Source organism: Cupressus sempervirens, chromosome 9 (assembly GCF_028749045.1).
Source record: "Cupressus sempervirens isolate cs-2001-9-10 chromosome 9, ASM2874904v1, whole genome shotgun sequence".
Lineage (NCBI taxonomy): Eukaryota > Viridiplantae > Streptophyta > Pinopsida > Cupressales > Cupressaceae > Cupressus > Cupressus sempervirens.
In genome coordinates this window covers 552,846,343-552,873,475 of record NC_143126.1, presented here as the reverse complement: position 1 = coordinate 552,873,475, position 27,133 = coordinate 552,846,343, and positions in this window count along the sequence as shown.

Here is a 27,133-nt window from a genome sequence, read left to right as displayed (position 1 = left end):
GTGTAGGTTTTTTTGGGTCTCTATGGTCTTTGTTTGTTGTCTTGCATTCTAGTTTATTATGTCTTGTTTTGTTTTGTTTTAGTTGGCCTACTGGTTTTTTGGATGCTAGAATGTTATCTTTCCCAGCATATATGTTTGTAATGGAATTGAATTTCTATAAACTTTCTTTTGATGTATTGAGTTTTGGGTCTATGTAAAAATTATTTTTCCATAGCCAAAAACATGTTTGGGAATTTGATCACTTTGAGAAAAGTGAGAGCATATTCTTGATCCTTTGTCCAAGATTCCAAATTATTTGCTAAGTTATGGTAGTTTTATAAATGAAATTGTCACAATTTAAGAAAGTATAAGAGGTTCACGACTTTATCTTATTTTGAAGCTAGCTAGGCTAGGTGATTTTTTTATTTGCAATTTTTATTATTTTCTTACCTTGTCATGATCCAACTCATAAACAACCCCTTTCACAAATGTTATTCTCAACACTCTAAGATAGATTAATGAAATCCAAGATTTGAAGTACATCACTCTTTTCAATGAAACTTGCAAAACTTAGGAGTAAAAATTGAATTGAGAGGAGAATATTTTTTCTCATATAGAGCTAAAACTTTGAGGTAATGTGTATTTACTCTTGCTTCCTCAACTAACTATTATAACAATTGAGAATCATTGAGTTTTTGTTAGTACTTGGTGAATTGTTTCATCTCCTTTTCATGACCTAATAACTTCAATGTCAACTTGTATACCTTCTTATGATCTGTCATCTACAAAAAACATAAAATCAAACATCAAAATTCAAAATTCAAAAAATTTCTAAGAGGTGTTATGAAGCTGATTAAATACATTACAAATAAAATGTAAAGGCATTGCAAAATTAATTAGAAATGCTATATAATTAATTAAAAGCTAATTGTAAAATTATAAAAGACATAAAAGAAAAAATATGGAATATTAAATGTACACTAAAAGGATATGCAAGTGTACTTGCAAAGGCATTGTGAAGAAAATGAATGGCACTACAAGAAAATTTGAAGGTGCTGCATAAATAATTGAGTACATCAAAAGACTCTTCAAATGTGTTGTCTAGATTGCAATTTGTCAAACTCTTGTAAAATTTAACTTCAATCATAAATAACTCTTAAAGTTTATCACATTTGTGGCCTTTGCCCCCATGTTGGGTGCCATTTTGTATACAATTAAATTTATATTCATGAAAATTTGATATGATTACTCAATTTGATTAAAATGTAAAGAAAAAGAACAAAATAAACTATCAAATCAAGCTCTCAAGAATGTTTGATGTCTTCCTAACTAAGAATGCTAAAATCCTCTCAGATCTTAGCATCTTACTAACTGTCCTAGGATGGGAAATTCAAACTAAACATAATTCTAGTATGAAAATTTATTCTAAATGATGAAATTAAGCTAAATGAATGCACAATTAAAATCTATGAATTCTATGAATTTACCCATGGTATTGATATTAAGAGAGTGGATTAATTTTTGTTAACTAACTTACTATGTATAGCTTTTTTCAAGGCTTAGGGGTAGATTCAAGCTTGATTTAATTGATCATTGTTTAGTAACTTTAATTTAAATGGTATCAAATGAGGGGAAAATCATTTAAAATACATGATAAATATTACAAAGCCATATTGGACGTTTGAGATTGTAGACATTTGAGTGATCCCTATGAGATCTTTCCTTAATTCACATTGGTTGATCCAATTTTGCACCATGTGGTGGGCGATTTGTTTAAATAATTTATTTTAGACAAGTGCACCCAAAGAATGGGTTGATTAATTTTTAATTAATTTTTTATGATTGGTTATTATTTTTCGGCCTTGGCAAAGAGTAACTCTCATGAGATGATCCTATATCCCCAACCCTTTTTTTGTAAATATGTTACCATATATTTTAATTTAATAGAAAGAGACTATTAAAAAAAAGAGAAAGGGTTGGAATTAATGTTTCAAATGATTTTATTGAATTATGTAATTAATTTAGATCAATTATATAATTAGTTAATTGCTTTGATTTAATTTAATTCCCTTTCCTTTAATAATTTATAAATTTACTATTTTTCACAATGCTTTTATATTTAGTTGATTTAATCCCTTTTATTTAGTTTACCTTGATTTTGATTTGATCACTTTGCTAGTTTTAGGGTGTCTACAACCATTAGGACTTCTTTAGTCCCCTACAACACCTTAAAACCCCAAGACCCATTAGTGTGTCATAAGATGCATTAGATCCCATAAAAGTATCCCAATGTATATTAATGTACCCTAGGAGCACTTAGCATTCATCAATGTACCTTAAGACCTATTGATACATATGAGGATCTCTTACAACCTCTTAAGATACTCAAGAGCCCTTAAGACATCCTAGAACCCATTAATGTCTTCCTAGGAGAAGCTCAAGTAGGGGGTCAACCCAATTTGAATAAATGATAATAGAGAAGGATGTTCGAGAAGTTTGAATAGAAGCTCACATAATGGATGTTAGAGAAGGGTTAGGATCACTTCCTCCTACTATTGTGTATTATTTTTTCAAACCTAGCTCAAACTATAAAGAGAAAAAACAATTGTTAAAAGGTAAATCATTTACTTGAAATGGTCATAGACAAATTGGGATCACTTGTTACAAGAGGTTTGTAATGACCCCATTTTTGTAGGTTCCTACTATTGGCCAAGTTATTTCACCATCATGACCCTCATGAGTTGATAGTAGGATTTAAGGGTCTTTGAGTTTTTGAAGTTGGTTTGGAGTTACTATTGATGTATAGTCCCTTCATTGGATAGATCTCCCTACTATGTTTTTCTGTGACTGGGGATTGATTTATTAATTCTAAGAATTCTAAATGTTGTGCAAATTATTGTTGATTTATGATAATTTTCTACTTTACTCCTCTCTTTTTTCCTATGTCTGTGAAGAAGCTAATAGTGGAATTTGGAAATTGAGACGTTGGCTAAATTATGGAGATTTTTGCAAGTATTTAATTTCTAAATTGTGGAGGTTGTGTGACCTTGTTGGAAGGTTACTTTGGTGGTCAAATTTGTATTAGAAGTCAGCATACTAGTAGGCATAGTGAAGGAAGAGACTATATGGCAATAGCATTGTATACTACTCCTTACGTTTTGTACTAGAACAGCTGGGGAGGCCACATCACATCTACTGTAGCCTATGTTACATAGAGGTAGTTGTACTGAGGTGTAGAAGGCGTCATGCCATAGTTGCAACCCCCTTACACATGCCCAAAAATATATACACTTGTTGATGAAAAGGGTATTCACTAACTGCAGTTAGAATTGGCAGTAAAGGGAAGACATTTTGGTGGCACGGCTAGGCATATTTGACTGCAATCTAGGATCAAACTTTTATTTGGAAATTTTGCTAAGAATATATGTATGTATTGTTCTTTATCTCAACTTAATAAATTACCTGCAACTCGGTACCATTATTAAAACATATATTTCTGATTTGTGGTTTTCATATCAAAAGCAAAGAATCTCTTTCCAGTCATAGCCTAAATTTATAACATCATTTCAAACTTCTTGTAATTATTTTTTATAAGAAAAATAGGTGTTGAAGGGAGCTTGAAACCTTTTACAAATCAATAAATTTTCAATGAATCCCACACCAAAAAAAAACATCAAACCTAAGGTGAAATAGGTCACCGAACATGATAGTGATCGAGGTGGCATCACAGAAAACATAGTACTCTTCAGCGAGACAAACAAGTTTTGAAAGGTACCTAAAACCCTATACGAAACAACCACTAAAGGTGAAATGAGTCACCAAACAAAAGGTGACCTATGTGGCAACACAAATAAAATAGAACACTACAGCCTCAAAACTTCTTGTAATTGTTATTACCTATCAACCTAGGAAAATTCAAAATAAATTGGAGAATAATTAAATATTACAAATAAGAGTTTGTGCATCATTTATCAAATTTAGAGTCAACTAGGGGTTTTTTAAATGGTATCAGAGCAGTTTCTTGCCATCCAATGGGGTAGGAAATTTATTTTATTTTTAGAATTGTTGTTGTATTTGGAGTGACCAACACTCTAGCATTTTCTAGCCATGGACAAACATAGGAGGGCTAGCAGTTCTAGAAGTTAGTGGAATAATGAGAAAGTTAGCATGAAAATGGATGCTTTTTAAGAGAGTATGGAGGAACTTAAGATTCATTAATAGAGGTTGGCAGAGAGCTTGTCAAATCTAGTTATAGTTGAGAGGGTGACAAGGTATATGGTTTCTGCCTTTAGAAGGCTAACATCAAGGTTATAGAGAAGAAAGCTTGAGTTTTCCCTGATAGGTGTCCATGATGTTGATGTTACTTCATTTAGTATGACACCTACTAGTCCTATCCACGATATTGGTGATGGACTAGCTTCTTAGGGACATGTGGATGTGCACATGATGGATAGTAGTGTTGAGCTTCAGCAAGCTGAGGCTCCCAAGGTAGTCACTATAGTTAGTTCAAAGGTAGTTGATGATGTAGTCCACTAACTTTTTAGACTCATTAGGGGAGGGATTTGTTATTGGAAACTTATATGTTAGTTACTATAGTGTTTATCCAGTATAGGAGGCAATTGCTTCCTTAGGTGGGACTGAGTCGCATATGGAGTCACCCAACTATGATGTTAATGATATAGGTGTCACAATGAAGTTGGGAGATGTGGATGCAGTTGGTATGGACACATCTAATAATGCTATGAGCTACACCTGGTATGATATCCCCAGATATTAGGTGATGACTCCAAGGAGGTTTTTGATTATTCCTAAGATTGATGTGTATAGGATCTTATGTTTGAGGTGGAAGTTGAGACATGTGAGGAGATTGATATTGTAAGGGTTTCCATTTCTTTCGATGAGGATTTGTGCGAGGATGATAGCACAATTATCAATGATCTTGTGGTGGGCAGTTCTATTTCAATTTCCTATCACAGTGTAGTTAGTGAGACAGAGAGATTGCATAGGAGTCAGGGGTTACAGAGACATAATGTGACCAATCAGTTAAAGGTGAGTGATAGTGACATTTCTTTAGCTCTTGGGCATCATGACATTGTCCATTAGATGCTAGCTATATCTAGTTGGGTTGTGACTATGTCTAATGAGTGTGGTGATAGTACTCTTTCTCTAGCATAGATTCATGCACTTTGAGAGGTTGTTAGGATCTTGAAGCATAATTACTCGCAACTAGTTGTTGACTAGGATTACCTTTTGGAGTGGGGTAGCACTTGTCATGAGAAATTGTTAGAGAAAAAGGAGGAGGTGGTGGAGCTCACCCAAGAGCTTGAGGTGATTTTGGACTCTCTTCATTGTACTTAGTTGGTTCTTTAGGAGTCACTGTCACAATTGGATAAGGTGACCATGGAGTCGGAGCATGTTCAGACCACACCAGTCCCAAATCTAGTTTAGTTGCATATTATGGTTGGTAGTGAGTTTTCTTCTTTGGTTGGGGTTGATGGATGTGATGATGTGGCTGACATATTCATCTAGGATATAGGTGTAGTAGAGATGAGAGTATCAAGGTATTTGGGCTCTCATGTTGATTTGTTTCCTTCTGTTGGAATCAGATCTATTTCTTCATCTCGTACAGCTGATAGTATTGGATAGTTGGTAATACCACATTTTTAGAGGGATCAGTTGTGGGTCATAGGGGAGCAGGTGGATTCTTCCACATATGATTTCTACTGCACAGAGTCCATGGAGTATCTTTTGGAGAGTTCATATGTGAGGGGGATTCTTACTGAGTGTCTAAGGGTACTCTCATTTGAGGCTCTCATGATATTCAAAGGTTGGTGGAAAAGATTGTAGAGACTTTGTCTTCTATGCTTCCCTACAGGGATTTTGAAGTTGGGTTTGCTGAGAGGGTTGTGTAGGATCTTGCTTGACCAATAGTTTGAAGTCATAGATTGGAGCCATTTTTTGATTTCTAGTTTAATGATGATGAGCCCTTGACAGAGATTGAGATTTTTTATCAACATAACACTGCAAGGAGTCCTCATCATTTTTCTTTTTGACCCATAGGTAGAGAACTTGGTTTCATGTCAGTGGGGGTTGGCTCCAATTTCATACCATCTATTATGGGATGGGTTAGCACCATCTTTTGTAGATGGGATTAACAGCTGCAAGTTTGACCCCTTCAGTATCTACACACCCATGATAGTTTGGTAGAGGTTGGAGTTGGTGGTATATTTCAAGTACCTATAGTTGTTACCATCTCCATAGTTCAATTGGTTGTGAGTGTCAATTTGATGGGGACTCAGGTATGGACAGAGTTGGTATTTCAATTAGGTTGAGATTAGATGATTTTTTGCCTCTTAGCACCTTGGGTTAGTTTTCAGATGATTTTGATGTTGATGTCTAGTATTTGTGTGTTGGTGCTACAAGATTTTCTTGTACATAGTAGGGATAGTACACAATTCTACCTTTAAGATCCTGGTGGATTGTGATGTCCATTTTGCTCCAAGATTGCTTAGAGACAAGTAATCTTAGGGAGGAAGGATTGTAATGTCCCCATTTTTAACAAGTTCCTACAGTTGGCTAGGTTAGTTCACCATCGCAACCCTCATGAGCTAACAATAGGATTTAAGGGTCTCTGAGTTTCTGAAGTTGGTTTGGAGTTATTGCTAATTTATAGTGGCTTCATTGGATAGATCTTCCTACTATGTTTTTTTGTGACTGGGGATTGATTTCTTAATTATGAGAATTCTAAATTTTGTGCAAATTATTGTTGATTGATAATAATTTTCTACTTTACTCCTACTATTTTGCCTATTTTCATGGAGAAGATGACATTGAAGTTTGGAAATTGAGACATTGGTTGAATTGTGGAGATTTTTGCAAGTATTTAATTTCTAAATTGTGGAGGTTGTGTGACCTTGTTGGAAGGTTACTTTGGTGGTCAAATTTGTACTAGAAGTTGGGATACTAGTAGCCATAGTGAACAAAGAGACTGTATGACAATAGCATTGTATACTACTGCTTACATTTTGTACTGGAGCAATTAGGGAGGCCACATCACATTTTCTAGAGCCTACATTACATAGAGGTAGTTATACTAAGGTGTAGGAGTCATGCCATAGTTGCAACCCCCTTACACATGCCCAAAAATTTGCACACTTGTTGATGGAAAGGATATTCACTACTTGCAATTGGAATTGGCAGTAAAGGGAATACATTTTGGTGGCATGGCTAGACATTATTTGGAAATTGTACTAAGAATATATGTATGCATTTTTCTTTATCTCAACTTAATAAATTACCTACAACTCAATGCCATTATTAAAACATATAAATCTGATTTGTGGTTTTCATATCAAAAGTAACGAATCTCTTTCCAGTTATAGTCTGAATTTATAACAGCATTTCAAACTTCTCATATTTTTTATCACTTATCGACATGGGAAAATTCAAAATAAATTGGAGAACAATTAAATATTGAAAATAAGAGTTTGTGCATCATTTATCAAATTAGGAGCCGACTAAGGGTTTTTACAAGGTTAATGACACTACTATATTTGGCCCTAATTTTTTACATTAATTTCTGGCATCGAGAGCACATTTTGTGAAATTGGTGATTTTTTAAAATTTTCTTCTATTGTAATTGATTCTTTAACTAACTATTTTGATATTTTTAGAATGTCAAAAATTATAGGCAATACAAAAAAAAGACAAAACATCATTTTTAGAGTCAACCATGCTTGCACAAAGGGCACAAATCTAATGTGATGAGGTTTGAGTGCAAAATTTGTGTGAGTCACTCAACACTACAAGCCCATGACATATTATCAACACTACTTGTGTAAGGATATATATTGATTCAAGATTGTGATTTAAAAATAAAATTCCTTGAAATGTGATTTATATGATTTGGAAATGAAATTATTTGAAACCTAATTTATGTGATTTGAAAATAAAAAAATTCAGCTTGAAACCATATGTTATTTGAAAATAAATTACTTGAAACCACAAAAAATCTATGCAAAAACATCATCAATTATGCCCTAAGAACATTGAAACCCTTGTTGCATTTGGGAAGCATAATCTGTGACACTAATATTTTTAGGATGACTTCCTTCAATACTAAGTTGCAACACAAATGCAACCCCCTATCCCAATTGTACAATACACCCATTGTCATGGCATTCATACATTTATTTATTATATCCGCTAACCCAAATTATGGATTTTTTAATTCTATTTTGTGGGGTTTTGATTTATAAATCTAGGTGGGATTTGATGACAAATAGTTAGGATTTTTTAAATGTGGGTATGAATAGACACACACTCTTCTAACACCAATAAATCATGTCTATGGTGATGCTTCTCTTACAAATATACACACCAAGCTAAGAGAATCCATTTAAGACTATCAATAGGATTCATCTGTATTCATCCTTGATCGTTGTCTCTCAATAAATCTCATCCTATCTTGTTTCCTCACCTCTAGTCATTTACACCAACATTAGAAGTCAAAAAAATAACCCACATATTTGATTTTGCAAAGGCTAAGTGGGTATCTCAAAAATTGAGCTAGGTTGGGCTACCTTGGCATATATAGTGGAGGACAATTGAAATTATCCATTTGTCTTGTGTTCTTGTGAGAAGATAGTGAAGATAATTCTACAGTGGAGGGTCTTAACTTTGGTTATATTCATGATGAGGGTGATGCCCATCTACCTCTTGGATTTAGGTTTGATCTCATTGATGAAGATCTCATTACACATTAGGTTTTGGAGAACACTTTCACAAGGAGGGTCATAGCTAATGTGGACCTCAACAAGTGTGAGCCTTGGGACATACTAGGTATTTTCAATTCCCTCCTTTGTTCTTTATTGTGTGTATAATCCCACACACCCATTTGATCTCAAATGATGATATGTGCAATGTACTGCATATTGAGTGTTTGTACTGAGTACTACACCCCCTTCTATTTCATACCTTCATAGTTTCTTTCTACTTACACACCCATTTAATTTCATATGATCATCTAAAAATTGTGTCAATCTAGTCTCTCAACTACACGCTCTCATTTGATCATCTTAAAACTTGTGTATGAAGGCTCATGCCCCCATATCCTTGTGCACAAATTATGTCTGGATAATCTCACATACTTTTTTCTTCTCATGGTACCATATATTGTGTGTATACACTACCTCCTACCTTGTTTGGTACAAAAATTGAGTCAATGTAATTTCCCACACCCATTTCTTATCATATTATTATGTATATTGTTTATCTATACTATAACCCTTGTTGGATGCACAAATTATGCCTGCATAATTTCCCACACATTTTTTCTCATGTGTGTGTGTGTGCGCATTTATATTATATACTATAATAGAACCATGGTTTGATACACAAATTGTGTGCATAATTTTAACCCAACCATTCATTTCATATTGTCATATATATATATATATATATATATATATATATATATATATATATATATATATATATATATAATGTGCATATAAAATACTTTAACTCATTTTTATGTAGTATAAATCATTTATTCTATACACACTCTTTTGACACCAAGCAAGCATGTCTATGATGATGCTTTTCTTACACATGTACACACCAAGATGAGGGAATCTATTTCAAACTAGCAATGGGATTCATTTGTATTCATCTTTGAATTATGCTTCTCCACACATCCCATATTCCTATCCTATTTTCCAATCTCTCCTAATGCCCATAAAACAAGTCAACACAATAGTGTTGATAAGGGTGATGCATAACTAGCTACTAGATTCAAGTTCCATTCTAGTGATGAAGAGATCATTACACATTTTCTCATGAGAAAGGTTTTAGACAATATTTTCATAGGAAGGGTCATTTCTTTTGTGAAACTCAACAAGTGTGGCCTTGGGATCTCCATGTTATGTATAATTCTCTCCTTTATTGTTCACTATGTGTATAATCTAGCACACACCCATTTGATCTCAAATAATGATATGTGCATACTAAATGCTCAGTGTTTGTACTAAGTACTCCAAAATCATCCATTTCATACCTTCATCTATACACAATATCTTTCTAGTTTCTTTTTACTCATATGTCCATTCCATTTCATATGATCATTTGAAAATTGTGTTAATCTAAGGTCTCAACTATTTACTCTCATTTGGTCATCTCATAACTGCTAAATGGTGATTATTATAGAGGAGTAGTTCCAAATATCTACTTAATAATCTCAAATTTATATCTTCTTAATAGTTTCAAATGTGTATTTCCTATGTCTACTTAATAATCTTTATCTTCCTATATGTGAATATGTTTTTCCATTATTTTATGAGCTATATTTGATGATTATATAAATGCATATTCAATGATGATTTGAATAAACTCGTATGTGATGATATGTCTAACATGAGAGATATGTCATGAAATATTTTATTTTTCTCTCATCACTTATTTCTATATATGACAGACAAATTTTGATTATGAAAAAAAAATGTATCATTAGATATGATATAGTTCTATGTCAAATCAATTCTCAGATGATTGTAACTTAAGAGTAATGTTTCTCTTTTAGATATATTACTCTTACTATTTAGTCCATCTGATATTTTTATTAGCTCATATGGAAATCTATATTTCTATGAGTGAGTTGTCCATCTCAAATATAAATGTGATTAATTCCTTTGAAAGGTTGATCAATATGGAAATGTCATTCTTTTAATTCATAAACTTCGTATATTTAACAATCACTATAGCTAATCCAAGGAGAAAAGATATGAGAAGGGGAAGGACATGGATGAGGAAGAGGAGAATTAGGGGAGTGGGGAAGAGAATGAGCAGGTTTTTAAGGAATATGGGTCTGGCCATTACACTTGCAAGATTTTGAGGAAAGACAGGAAAGTGGTTTGGACTAATTTTGATAATGTTTCTATGAGGATGGGACTCAATAGAGACATGATGAAAACTCTGGTTAAGGAGAATGAGGAGGGAAAAAATAAAATGGAGGACCTAATTGATCTTTCTTTTATTATTTTGAGTGCATCACTAAGAGAAACCCTAAGATGGATGTGCTCAATAATGCAAAGAACAATGCAATTGATAGCTATACAACCACAAAATGGATTTACCATGAAATATAGGAACTTATATATAGAGTGGGCACATTAGAGAGGGACAATTACAACAATAAGAATAGGAAAGTTGAGGAACAAAAGGATATGGATAACAGAGTGGAGGAAGTGAAGGGAAGAGTTTAGAGCATGGAGGGCACCCTGCAAAAATCACTAAACAAAGCTACAACATCCATAAAGCTTATAATGACAACATAAAGGTGTTGATAAACAAAATTGAGGAACACAGAGCTAGAAAGGAGGAAGACCTTTCTACTAATAGTGGTAAGGATAAGTCTCCTAAGGAGGGCTCAAGGAAGAGGATCAGATCCAACACAAAGAAAAAGGACACCCAAGAACCTGATAAAGATCTTTCTAACCTTAAGGAGGCAACTAATAAAATGTTTGAGCTTGAGATTCTTATTGCAGAAATTCTCAGAGAAATTGCCTGAGTTGTTCTCTTGGCTTTGGGCCTTTCCTATTTTTTTTCTACTTCCTTATTTTTCTTTTTCTAGTCATATCTGTCTATCTTGAGGGAGGTTGTTGTTTTTAGCCTATGGCTAGTTTGATGTTGATACTTTTAACACTTTATCTCTATTAATCTTTTAGTTATGTAGGGTTCTAGGGCCCCATTAAAACTTATTTTTCTTAATAAAAAAAAATCACTATAGCTAAATAATAAACTCGACTATCATTGCATTCATTATTTTCTAATATTTTTCTACTTATCATTCTACTTCTTTCCCCAACTAGTTAATTTGAAATGTTCATGTGGGAACTTTACTAGCATCTAGCCTTCCTATGTTAAAATGGGAACTTTGGAATAGGTTATAGACATCCATCAAAGCATAAAGGATAGAGTAATTTTTTGAGATGTTGTAGTTACAAATACTTAGGTAAACAATGATGTGAATTGTGGAAGCATAGAAAAGCATATGAATAACTGGAGGCACATAGTCACATGTAAACAAATGTACATTTCAAACTAAGTCCAAAATGGAGTTGATAAAGTATTTAATTTTTACATTTTTTTTGGATATATATGTACATGTATTTTTACATACTAAAATTGTAGAAACAATGAAATTATATAAATGTGTGCGTGTGTGTGTGTTCCAATTTTAAATGCTTTTATTCTTTAGCCAAGATACGCAGGAACTTGAATCCCTTTCTTAAGCATCCCTCATAGTCTCATGGATCGACATGTATAAGTCAATACACCAAATAGAGATGATTTATTTAATACAGTTATGAATAATAATATTTTTTGTATAATATTTTATTATTAAGATTATTTACTAGCATTTTTATATTTTATCTTTGTCTCAATGCCACATGGATTGAAAGCCACATGGCACAGACAAGGATGTTGATACTCCTAACTCTTCTTCTCGACAGGTAAACCTCATTGTAATTGTTCAAATTAGATAGAATAAAATTCTATTTTATTATGTTCTTTTCTTGAGTGTATTGGAGTAAGCTTGATATTTTTAATAATAGTGTTGTCATAGAAAGATGCTCGAGGAAAAGGAAATGAACTTGCACCAATCCTCTAGCAGTGTAGATACTCATTTTTTATTTAGTTTTTATGTAATTGAATGTTAATGAATGCTATGTGTTTATGTTAAAGGATGAATGAATAAATTTTAGATGCTAATGGGGAATTTAGAGTTATGTTGTGGGGCAGGGGGGGGGGGGGGGAGGGGGGAAGGGGGTAGTTGAGCTTCCATCTTCACATAGTTAGAGAATAGTAAATCATTCTTCAAACAAATAAAATGTTGATAATATACTACATCCAACCATTCTACATTATGCCAACATAATGGCAGCACCCTCTTGCCTTCCAAGAATATTTGTCAAGTTCCCTATATACATCATTGCAACATCCTGATCTTTCTTCCATATGGTTGTTTTAAGATCTCAAATGTGTTTCATATTAGAGCTAACTAACCCTTTAAACATGGATGGTAGTTCCAACCTTGATGCAATTTGTACACCTTCGTATTAAGCTTGTGATTAGCAAAAATGCAGAGGAAAAATAATTTTCTTGGGCTTTTGGTATTCCTCAATATACAAATGATGTAAAAAAAAATTATAAACTCCTCTCATTCAGTCATTCTTGGCATAGATACATGTGTCTCATGGATTTTCACAAGCTTGTAAAGCCAAAGATTCTTAGTCGTCTTTTGTTACTAAAGTTGCATAGTTGCAAAAGTGCAACTTTTCCAATATGCCAACATTATTGAACTAATATGTATTCCTATTTTTGTAAACCTTCTAATACATTTGGATGAACCTAATTATGAACTAACTAATCTAGTTACACACCCATAGGCCAATTTGGAAACTTGATCATTAGGGCTTATAGGTGTGCCAAGTCATGACAATGTCTTACAAAATAGGCCTTTATTAAAACTTAAAGAGATCAAATGGCTCAAAAACATGAATTCTAATATGAAAGATTGATTTATTTACATATGGAGATTAATGCAAAGAAAATTTATTCATGTAGGTGCCCCTACACCATATACCCTACATAAATTTATTTCAAGTCCACTTGAGATGAGCTTCTTTATGTCTTCTTATGTCATCCACACAACATCCACATCTGAATAGCCTCTGGTTTTGACCATGTACTACTTATACACCTTTCATATGGTCTTCTTAACAAATTTGGTTTCAAGTATCTTCTCTAGTTTTGGGTATTCCTTCAATGGTAGGTCCTTGATGTCTTGCACATCTGCAATCTGCCCTAAATCAACTTATTCATTGTCTCCTTTGAATGGTGGGAGGTATCCTATATTGATGATAAGAGAGATCCCAATCTCAGGTGGAAATTGAGTCTCATAAGAATTTATTCAAAACCTTTAAAAGTGTCCTACAAACTTTACATCATTGTCTAAAACTATGTTGAGAGGTAGCCCATGAATCCTTACTTCTTTGAAAAACAAATCTTCTATATGAGAAGCATCATTGGTTGATTTGCATAGAAAGAAGTGAGCCATCTTGTTGAACCTATCAAATACAACAAACACACTATCATGTCCTCTTTGTGGCCTTGGAAACCCCACCACAAAATCCATTTTTATTTTTTCCCATGGTCTAGGTGGTATTGGAAAAGGTTGATAGATCCTTGTATTTTTAGTCATCTCTTTAGCTCTTTGACAAATCATGCATGTTTCCATAAAGTTTTTGACATTAGTCTGAAGTTTCCCTCCTTTTAAGAGAAATGTGTCTTGAATCAAAAAATTAGAGAATTCAACACGATACATATCACCAAATTCCATACATACCTTATAAATTTCACCAAAATTGGGATCTGCTACATACATGTCTTTGAGTGCTTCAATTCCCACACTTTCTAGTTGAATTTGAGAAACAATCATGTTCCTTCTACTAAGTACATCAACTACTTTTTTGGCTATGCCCTTCTTATGCTTGATGGTGAAGGTATAGGCCTACAAAAGCTCCACCTATTTCATATCCCTGTGACTTAGTTTATCTTGGCTATTGAGGAAACTAAGTTCTTGGTTGTTCATATACATAATGAATTCATTTGGTAACAAGTAATATCTCCACCTCAGGTAAGATTTTTTTTTCAAATAATTCTACTATGAAGAATCTTCATCCTACTATACTCGTCTTTACTAGAAATATTTATTTATGTCGTCCTTGTCTTTTTTTTTCTAATGTAGTAGACTCTACATTCACCTCATTTTGACAAATCCTTTGATGTGGAACCTTATCAGTTTAAGGTATGTTTATCTCCTTATTATTGATATTTTACATCTCCTTATTATGCATTTTAGACTTTCTTAGTTGTTCATATACATAATGAGCTCATTTGGTAACAAGTAATATCTCCACCTCCTAATATTTTTTCTATGATTCAGTAACATTTTTTTTTCAAATAATACTACTATGAAGAATCTTCATCCTACTATACTTGTCTTTACTAGAAAATATTCATTTGTGTCTTCCTTGTCTTTTTCTCTCTAATGTAGTAGATCTACATTCGCCTCATTTTGGCAAATCCTTTGATGTGGAACTTTATCAGTTTGAGGTATGTTTATCTCCTTATTATTGATATTTTACATCTCCTTATTATGCATTTTAGACTTTCTTGGTTTATCATTTAATGAAATTGATCTTTTGTATGGATGGTTATCATAGAGTAGTGATTATTTTGGCTTCAACTTTTGTACTAGCCTAGTCAATTGATTGTTCATGCACCTAGAATCGAAGGTATACATAACTTTATCACTTGTAACTATAATTTACAAACACTACTTGGCTATTGAGGAAACTAAGTTCTTGGTTGTTCAGATACATAATGAACTCATTTGGTAACAAGTAATATCTCCACCTCTTAATATTTTTTCTATGATTTAGTAACATTTTTTTTTCAAATAATCCTAATATGAAGAATCTTCATCCTACTATACTTGTCATTGCTAGAAAATATTCATTTATGTCTTCCTTGTCTTTTTTTCTCTAATGTAGTAGACTCTACATTCACCTCATTTTGACAAATCCTTTGATGTGGAACCTTACCAGTTTAAGGTATGTTTATCTCCTTATTATTGATATTTTACATCTCCTTATTATGCATTTTAGACTTTCTTGGTTTATCATTTAATGAAATTGATCTTTTGTATGGATGGCTATCATAGAGTAGTGATTGTTTTGGCTTCAACTTTTGTACTAGCCTAGTCAATTGATTTTTCATGCACCTAGAATTAAAGGCATACATAACTTTATCACTTGTGACTATAATTTACAAGCACTACTTGGCTATTGAGGAAACTAAGTTCTTGGTTGTTCATATACATAATGAACTCATTTGGTAATAAGTAATATCTCCACCTCTTAATATTTTTTCTATGATTCAGTAACATTTCTTTTTCAAATAATCCAACTATGAAGAATCTTCATCCTACTATACTTGTCTTTAATAGAAAATATTCATTTATGTCTTCCTTGTCTTTTTTTCTCTAACGTAGTAGACTCTACATTCACCTCATTTTGACAAATCCTTTGATGTGGACCTTATCAGTTTAAGGTATGTTTATCTCCTTATTATGCATTTTAGACTTTCTTGGTTTATCATTTAATGAAATTGATCTTTTGTATGGATAGCTATCATAGAGTAGTGATTTTTTGGCTTCAACTTTTGTACTAGCCTAGTCAATTGATTGTTCATGCACCTAGAATTAAAGGTATACATAACTTTATCACTTGTGACTATAATTTACAAGCACTACTTGGCTATTGAGGAAACTAAGTTCTTGGTTGTTCATATACATAATGAACTCATTTGGTAACAAGTAATATCTCCACCTCTTAATATTTTTTCTATGATTCAGTAACATTTTTTTTTCAAATAATCCTACTATGAAGAATCTTCATCCTACAATACTTGTCTTTACTAGAAAATATTCATTTATGTCTTCCTTGTCTTTTTCTCTCTTATGTAGTAGACTCTACATTCACCTCATTTTGAAAAATCCTTTGATGTGGAACCTTATCGGTTTAAGGTATGGTTATCTCCTTATTATTGATATTTTACATCTTCTTATTATGCAATTTAGACTTTCTTGGTTTATCATTTAATGAAATTGATCTTTTGTATGGATGGCTATCATAGAGTAGCGATTGTTTTGGCTTCAAATTTTGTACTAGCCTGGTCAATTGATTGTTCATGCACCTAGAATTAAAGGTATACACGACTTTATCATTTGTGACTATAATTTACAAGCACTACTTGGCTATTGAGGAAACTAAGTTCTTGGTTGTTCATATACATAATGAACTCATTTGGTAACAAGTAATATCTCTACCTCTTAATATTTTTTCTATGATTCAGCAACATTTTTTTTTCAAATAATCCAACTATGAAGAATCTTCATCCTACTATACTTGTCTTTACTAGAAAATATTCATTTATGTCTTCCTTGTCTTTTTTTCTATAATGTAGTAGAATCTACATTCACCTCATTTTGACAAATCCTTTGATGTGGAACCTTATCAGTTTAAGGTATGTTTATCTCCTTATTATTGATATTTTACATCTCCTTATTATGCATTTTAGACTTTCTTGGTTTATCATTTAATAAAATTGATCTTTCGTATGGATAGCTATCATAGAGTAGTGATTGTTTTGGCTTCAACTTTTGTACTAGCCTAGTCAATTGATTGTTCATACACCTAGAATTAAAGGTATACATGACTTTATCATTTGTGACTATAATTTACAAGCACTACTTAGCTATTGAGGAAACTAAGTTCTTGGTTGTTCATATACATAATGAACTCATTTGGTAACAAGTAATATCTCCACCTCTTAATATTTTTTCTATGATTTAGTAACATTTTTTTTTCAAATAATCCTCCTATGAAGAATCTTCATCCTACTATACTTGTCTTTACTAGAAAATATTCATTTATGTCTTCCTTGTCTTTTTTTCTCTAATGTAGTAGACTCTAAATTCACCTCATTTTGACAAATCCTTTGATGTGGAACCTTGTCAGTTTAAGGTATGTTTATCTCCTTATTATGCATTTTAGACTTTCTTGGTTTATCATTTAATGAAATTGATCTTTTGTATGGATGGCTATCATAGAGTAGTGATTATTTTGGTTTCAACTTTTGTACTAGCCTAGTCAACTGATTATTCATGCACCTAGAATTAAAGGTATACATAGCTTTATCACTTGTGACTATAAATTACAAACACTACAAACAAGATGTTTCTGCACTACTTTCTTCTAATTATGTGGTTCTCTTATACAATGAAATGAGAGAGAAAAAGATAAGCATAAATATACTTATAATGGGTGTTGCTTGTAGGGATTATCCATCTATCCTCTGAAATAGAATCTCAAGTTTTTGATGTTGATTGTCTACATAGGGATCCATCAAGAACAAATGATGAAAGAAATCCAAAATACATTATTCATTTGTAAGTCTTATAATTTTGTCTTGAAATATGTAGCCAATGATATTGTAATATTTAAAATTAGCTTACATATTGACCTATAAGTCTTATGAAATATTGTTGTTCTTATCAAATTAACTTACATATATATGTTTCTTTACTTGACTGTGTGCTTGAAATGAAATATACGTATAGCATGACATAATAACTTAGAAAGTTAAATGGAAAGAAACTGTTTCAAGAAAATCTCCTTAACATTATGTTTATGTTAGAAACCCATGTGGGAGAAAAATTCCATAAATAAATTTAGTAAGTATAGTTCAAACTCTACAATGCCTTGTTATAGGCAAAGTAGGCTTCCAAGTCTACCTGTGAAAATATACAATGTGTAAGAATTTGGTATAGCTCTGATACCATGTAAGAACTTGGTATAGCTTTGATACCATGTAAGAATTTGGTATAGCTCTAATACCATGTAATAATTTGGTATAGCTCTAAATGATGTTCCTCCCCTTTGGAAGAAACAAATGCAAGAGTACAAAGGAGATGTGTCCGCTGTATGGAGAAGGAATCTCTATGATGAATGATATCTCTGAAACTTGTTCAAGTGTCCATGTGTCAATGCTGATGATGACTTCCTCCAAAATTGCTGAGAAGAAGTGCAGATCGAATAAGGAGTGATGTAGAACCTACTTCAAGAAACCAACAGTCTTCTCAAATGTGAAAGAGACCTCCTACAAATGTTGTACATAAGTATCCACAATCATGGCAACCTAGAAAGATTAATCATGTAGAGAATGGACTTGAGGTTCAGAGTGGTCCCTCACAACAATTGTGGAAGAATCATCCTCAATAAAGAGAAGTGAGAAATCATCATAAAAGTATCCCATATCTATTGTGTATGACTCCAAGAATAGAGCTGAAATGTTTGGCAAGAAATCATCACCTGGAAGACCATGTGTACCCTACAGTGCTAAAGTACATGAATCTATCACTACAGAAAAAGAAGAAGTATCTTCCTAAAAAAGAAGATGAATGTTATCAAGAATTTCTTCCACATCTTCAATGTGAAACTCCATGAACAATTGTGCAATGTCTGAAAGGAATTCTTCGCATGAAGGTAGAGTAGAAAGACATAAATGGTCCTGCTACACTAAATCCAAAGCATTTTTGGCTAGAATAGGATCAGTAAGAGCAATAGGAGATGGAGGTGTGATCTCATCTAGAGTTGAAGAAACCATAGCTAGAGTGACTGAATGTAGAATGTCCTCTGGAGATGGAGGATCACAAGGATCTCCATATGCTTCCCAAATAGACATCCAAATATCATAAGGAAAATGTGTCATTCTAAGAGGAGCAAAAGATTCCTTACTCATACTTTTAGATAGAAAGTGATTAAGGTTGACAACATATGTCCAATTAAAATGGGGTGGCAATGTATAGAGATAAGGAAGCAATTGTGGATGTTCTCTTAGCTGATCAACTATCAAAGTACTCCATTTGTGATAGCTCCTTGTTTTCAACTATGGTTGAATACTAGACTAAAAAATTTGACAAGACTCCATGAGATCAATCAATGAACCTCCAATAAATCAAAGAACCCCCCCAATGTATGATTTAGGCACTTGGTAGCCACTTGCCAATTTAGGGCCTATTTCTGAATGTAGTATTTCTCTCTACATAACCTATAATCTATTTACAGATCTGGAAAGTAGACAAAAAAAAAGAGCACTTTAAAAAAAATAGAACTTGATTTGGATTACAGATGAGCCCATAATAAGCATTTTAAATGGCAAAATTCAAGATTTTGGAGTTGTAGAAAAATTCAGGAACAAAGATCTCAAACCACCTGCATCAATGTGTAGATCATGAAATTCTACCCCAAAACAAAAACAAATGCTCTCAAAAAGGAGTCCATATGAGGAAGATATCGTTGTTTGAAAATCATTACTACTGTTATTTTTTCTAAATCACTGTTGTGCCTCAAAAAATTAAATGGCTTTAGATATTGCCTCAGATGTCTAATTTGGATGAAACAAAATCTGATTTGGGGGTTTTTGGACCTTCTGAATGTGATGCAAATATTTGATTTGCACTAGCAAGCTTCAATCTTCACTTGCAACAAATCTCTCCTGTAGCCCTATGGCCAAAAAAATTCCAAAAAAGAATGCAAATCTGAAAAAATAGTAGAGATGCAGATGAGAAAAAAGTTGATTTGAAATTAAATGTATAGATCTGAAATGATCATACCAATTTTGCAAATTGGTTCTTCGGGTGCCAATTTACAAAAAATTACCTCACAATCGACTTTGGCCTAGGGTAGGAAAGTTTATAGTTGATCTTCACCGAATCAGCATTTGGACGCAATGGTAAGGTCAAATCTAGCTCTAGACACTCCCAATTTTTGTGATACTCCAGAGTCAGGCTATAGTGATGAAGCAAGATGATGGTCTCAAATGGATTTGTGTAGAGAAATTCTCCAAGAGCTCTAATACCATGTAAGAATTTTCCTAAGGGAAAAATTCACCCAAAAACTAAGAACTCAAACACAAGCACAATTGTAGACTAAAAATGGATATGATCAATTAATCAGAGTATGTCCTAATACATTGCTCTGTTCAGTATGTGATGTGATGTCCAAACACAATAGGAGTGCCTGTATATAAAGGCCTCTCAGGAAGCACCTAGAATGTCTCTAGAAAGAACCAAGAGATAAGATAAGCATTGAAAAATAAGAACACATCTTATCCAACATTCTAGATGAGTGGATAAGAATGAGAAGGCTATAGACACCATGTGCTTAATTAGTGTGCTAACTCCTGCATTGTAGACACCATGTGCATGAAAGAGGTGCAAATTCTTATGTTGTCAACATGACAACTCACAAGAGTCCACATATCCTCGATGACTAATAAATAAATATTAAAAATATGCATAAACCTAACTTAAGTAAAGTGTAAATAGTAAATACTTATTTACACTAGCACAATGAAGTAAAATATGAATACTTCCAAAGAACCCAAGCTAATTCTTATACTATGAATTGGTTTGATTACACATTCCAAAACTCTCACTACACTTATAATGGGAATTTTTTTTTATGTATTGTTATGGTACAATTATAGTAACTTTGATGAGTAGTATATTTTAAGCCTGAGAACAAAACTTGTTTCAAAGGTTCTTTGCAACTTTTGGTAATTGACTAGTTGTTGCATTAGATTTCTCTCGGGAAACCATTCACATACCTCATTGTAGTTGGTAATAAAATGTACATGCTATTATGTATCATGGAATCATCCACCTACCCTTGTCAAAATCATAATAGCAACACCTTTTTGGTATAACTAGAACATCATTAACATGGACCTCTTTTTCTATGATGACGTTTTTAATAAATCCATAATGTGCTTTCATATTTCTTATTATTCTATATTCTTTGAACTTGCAAATCACACCAATGCTCTTTTTTTGAAGTCTGAGGACCTCTACATAGTATAATTATGTCTGGTAACAATTTTTCCTTCAACCATTTCCATGTTGATAGTGTTGGAAATAACAATGGTAAAATAAACTCTGAGAGGGGGGGGGTGAATCAACACTTCAAAACTTTAACCACAAAATATTCACTACACATCCATCTCACAATTTAACATGTAAACTGAAATAGCTAACTACACATGTTCATCTCTAGCATAAAACAAATAACACATAACACAATAATTTTTTTATCTAGAAACCCTTAAATGAGAAGGTAAAACTGGGGTGGGGATGACACTCACAAATCTTCACTACTACAGTTGTAAAGTGTAGCCAATTAAGGTTATAATAAGTTTGATCATAAACTATGATCTACCCTATGTGGGGTCTACCTTGTTAAAGGCTTACAAAGACTATTAGGTCTCACCCTGTTAAAGGATTTCAACACCCTGCTAAAAGTGTGCCTTGTTAGAGGACTTAAACTTACAATAAAGAAAGCACTCAATTAAGATATTTATATAAGTTTGTTAAGACAAATCTGTTAGGAGCTTTACTATGTATCACTTGCTAAAACGATTTAGCACCATGATCCTTTAGTTAGCACTCTATTTCTAGATGTCATATCTTTTCTTTCCTAATGAATCCTTGATCCTTCTAATCAGATATGCCTCCTTTGTCCTCTCTCTTCTTTCCTCTATTCTCTCTAACTAATTTTATAATTCATACCTCTATTTCAACCTCCTTAGTCACCATGAATTCATTCTTTACACTTAGCATTCATCTCCTTCTACGCATTCATTCATTCTCTATCTTCACGCACATACAAACTATTTAGGGTTTTCCTCCTTAAGTAAACACAAATGGACTAGAGTTGGGTTAGAATCAACGACTGAGGTTGATCCATATTTCTTCTTAGAACATCCCTTTATCTAATTGGTTGCACGTTATACATGGAGATTCACAATATGCATCCATCCTTATCTTCTAGAATCGTAAAACAATCATTAGGTTAGCTCAAAAAGGGTTTACATAGAAGTTTTTGTCATTACAAACAACTATGCCAAAAACTGTTTACTTGACATGTAAAGTATCTGATGCCCAACATCGACTATATCTTCAATGTTGTAACTTGACTTCTAAATGTCTCAGCATCCACTATTTACTCAGCACCTTAATCACTTAGTAGGTGTATACTTTCTTAGCACTAGCTAAGTATATTGCTTGGCATGCACTGTCTAACCACTTATGCTCGGCTTACTCTTTACACTCAGCTCACACTATAATTCTGCTAGAGTATTACTTTAAGTGTTTTCTCACTACTTTGTCAAAACCAAAATGAGATCAACAATCTCCCCCTTTGACATAAGTGGAAAAAACACTTGGTCATATATATATAATCTCAATATGAGCATAACTCAGGCAATCTGTAATCTTTACTTGACTCGCATACAAAATTCCAAAACTTCAAAATTTTGTAAAATGGATGAAATTCATTACTCTATTACTCCCCCTGAGTAAATGTTTCCTTTTTGTATCTAAATCTAGTACTTTTGTTGAGTAAATGTGTGCTCTTGTATTATCTCTTGTTACTACATTAGTACTCCCCCTTACTTGAAACTATTACTGTCCCAAAAACTTCACTATCCCCCTTTTTTTACACTTATGTCATGGGTGGTACACTAATAGTGTATTTGTCCAAAAAAAAATTTATGTAACTCCATTATTATTTTTAACGTTGCATCCCAATTATTGCATGCTACCTCTAGAGATTGGTATTGAATATCTAGCTTAGCAGCAAGGTCAACTAAGCTATAATGAGTAGAAAGTTGTTATCTTTCTTCATCAATGTCTCAACAAAGGCTAGTTCCTTATGCAATACTTCCATGTGAGGGGTCAATGTGGATTGGACAATGTGGATATGATATTGGTATCATATGCATGCAGCTCCGCAAGTCTTCCTTGGATGGATAGTAAATTTTGAAAATGGGATTGGCTTTGGCCAAGAGATAGTTTCAAAGTTGTACCTATGTGTTGTAGCTCTCCCTGCAGTTGGTCAATAACTCTCTATACTTCCTATGTGAATAGATTTACATCACATAACTTGGTGTGAAGAGAGAATACGTTCTCCAACACCTTATTCACACTCTCTACCTTGGTTGCTAAATTGACCTATCTAAGTTCAATAGCACTAGATATCTTGTCAAGTACTTTAGAGTGGAATTTCCTTTTAGAACATTCTAAAAATTTGACATTAGAATCCAAGTCTTCATCTCTAATCTTGTCAACAATGTTTAATAGTTTATCAATGATTGGTTTGTCTTCATTTGGCTATGGGAGGATGAAAGCATCAAGAAATATGCCTTTGATGTGATGAAGCACTTGCTTCTGCTTATGCTCCCTTCTAAGAAACTCTTGTTGTTTCTTTCTCTATAGAGCTTCATGTAGAATGCTCATCTTCTCTATGGTGATTGTAGTAAGATCAAAATTTGGTAGTTCAATCACCTCATCTAAGTCCACATCTCCATAAGATGTACCATCTTGACTCCTAGATGTCTCTACACTTGGCCTTGATACTTGCAATGGTGTAGCACCAATGCTCGACCTCTAAAGAGCCTGATTATTGATAGGAGTAACAGAAACTAGTATGGTGCCTAGAGTCTATATGGCTATTTGTTCATTTGGTGTAGTAGTCGCCTTCAACTCTTCAGCCTTAATCTCTTCTTTACTCACCTCTTCATGTGGTGTTTCACCTTGCACTTATGAAGTAGGTGCAGGAATAGCTTCCTGACCTATGTGAACCTCAATTCCATCATTCTCAATAGTTAACATTTCTTGTTTTCTTGGAATGGTTGTCAAAAATGTACTACATCCAAGTTCACTATATCCTTGATTTGAAATACCATTGTAGGATGGCAACTTGTGTGTCAGTAGTAACACTTGCCTGTTTAGTGCTTGCATTGTGATCTTCTTTATATTTGCCTCTATAGATTGAGGGGGCACATTGGATGCGTCCTTTGGGTGTTCCCCTATAGATGCTAGTGTTTCCTTCTCAATCTCATCTACTGTCACCAACATAGGATGACTACATAATTTTGTTGTTGTGGTGGAATCTGTCAAAAATTTCTTCAAGTCATCTTTTGTCAAGGGATTGAAGTTTTGAGTTGAATTGTCAGAAACATCCTTAATTTTCACTAAGTCATGCTAACTCACTTGGTCTACATGTGGGGACTAACACTTGGCACTTGTACATCAGGTACATTCTGATCATTTTTTGTCTCATCATCATCTATAGCCTCTTCTTCTATTGTCTCCTCAATGCCTTCCACATCACCTTACTTGACTAATACATCTTTTGTAGTCTCTGCTACCTCTTATTCACTTTTCTTAGGATTTTGCATTTCTTTCTCACCTTTCTCTTTAACTATTGGAGTGGATGATCCATATATTGATCTCCAATTTGTTTTTCTTTTGTTAACCACATCCTTAATATTCTTATTTAGGATATGGAAAGCTATATATTTGGGGGGGAAATTTAGACTTATTCTTTTCCATAGCCTTATCAATCTTCCCTTTGTCTAATTCTAGCATAACTTTGGCTAGAGTTGATTCCCTTATGTGTCTTTCAATTTGTAATTTGTATTGCCAATTCTACTCAACTCGGTAATATAGACACTTGGGGAGTGAGTTGGCAATTTCTACAGGAATTGATTTGATTGTAGCCATCATGACATATATGGCTTCCTCAATAGGATTTTGTTCAACTTTCCCTAGTTTATCAAAATCAATGTGTGCAAAACTAGATAAATCTGCATTTAATTTTACATTATCACACAAATTTTCTATATCTAAGGAAGGATTATGACTTACCACTTTAAATTGGCTTAAGTCATCTAACTCATTCGTCTCCTCATTTGACTCAGCTAGATCAATATACTTTCTTCTTAACCTCTTGTAGGTTTTCTCTTTTGGCTAACTCTATTAAGATGTGGCAATAGATCTTTTTCCCTTTGGCTTTTTAGCTTCTTTCACTTTCTTGGTGGTTGCCCTTATGCTAGACCTAGTAGCAAGTACTGTAGGCTTTTGTTGTGAAATTTTCACAATGTTCTTTAGTTTCTTCACGTTTGATTCCTTTATCTTCCTTTTCTTCTTAGTTGGTTCAGGTGTTTCCTCAACACCTTCAAAATTTTCTACTTGATCTTCTCCTTGGCCTTGAGTGTGTGCCAATGGGGCTTGGCCTTGTTCCTCCTCTTCATCATCTTCATCTTCCTCTTCTTCTCGCCCTTTGCCAAATCTCTCCTTCAACTTCTTGACTAGTTTTTTCTTCTTCCTAAGAACTATATTTATTTTCAAGTCAATAGTTAACCTTGATTTAGCTTCCTCATAGTTCCCAAATGAGGTGGCACTTTTGTCAATTTCCTCTACTAGTAGTGTTGTGATAGTTGCACATGCCTCATCTACACTAATATCATATAGCAAGGGCTTAAGCCATCTGACCCTAGGAATATATGCATGTACATATGTATAATCTATTGGAAGTATAGATGGAGTAACTGAGAAGGGGGGGTGAATCAGTTACCACAAAAAAAAATCCACAGATCCCTTAGATATCTTTAAAACTTAGTTACTATTGTCACTCGGTAGACACATAGAAAAAATATTATAACTTGGTAGATGTATGTTAACTTATTAAGCATTCACAAAGATTTAACTTGCATGCATAAAAAAAAAACATCAACACAAGAGACACCAGATTTAATGTGGAAACCCAATATGGGAAAAACCACCAAGTAACTAGCTACCAATTTTCACTCTTTTAAAGTGAGCCCTGTTAGGAGCCAACCTGTTAAAGGTTATAAAACACACTGTTATGTGTGACCTTGTTAGAGGATTTAAACACCCTACTAGGAGTGGCCTTGCTAGAGGACTTTAGAAAAATTCAATAGAATTGTCTACCTTGTTAAAGGATTTACAAAAATGGTTGTTAAACCAACTCTATTAAGAGATTTAGGAATCACTATTACAATGATGAAAAAGTAACAATGAAGTGACATGAATGAGATGCAAATGATCTTTGCTATTACGGATCTCTGTTCTGCTTCACTAGATCCTCTTTGATCGAATACACCTTTGCTGCTCCTCAAGGATATATGATCATTCTCCAAAATTTGCTCACAATTTCCTCTTCACACAATTAACTCACTTGCATGCTCACTAATTCATTCATCATACTTTAGAATTCACTACTTGAAGTTTTATTTATACCTTACAAATTGTCAAGTCAGCTCATTTGCAAGTTACAATTACCAATAATCATTACATTGATTGGCTACAAACATCACATAAAACAATTAAGGTTTATTTCTCAAAACAATGAAATCCTTCATTGGTCGACCTTGCTCAGTAAACACTGCTCTAGAAATGATTTCTAGTGTTAACCAACTAAAGCTCGATAAACACTGAGAACTCTGCAAAATCCTTTGGAGACCGAGTGAACTCGGTAAACACTAAATTTCCTTTGTTGACCTTGTGAGCTCGGTAGAAACTAACTTCTGCCACAAAATCCTTCGACACCCGAGTGAGCTCAGTAGAAACTATTTCCATAGTGTAAATTTCAAAAATGCTTGG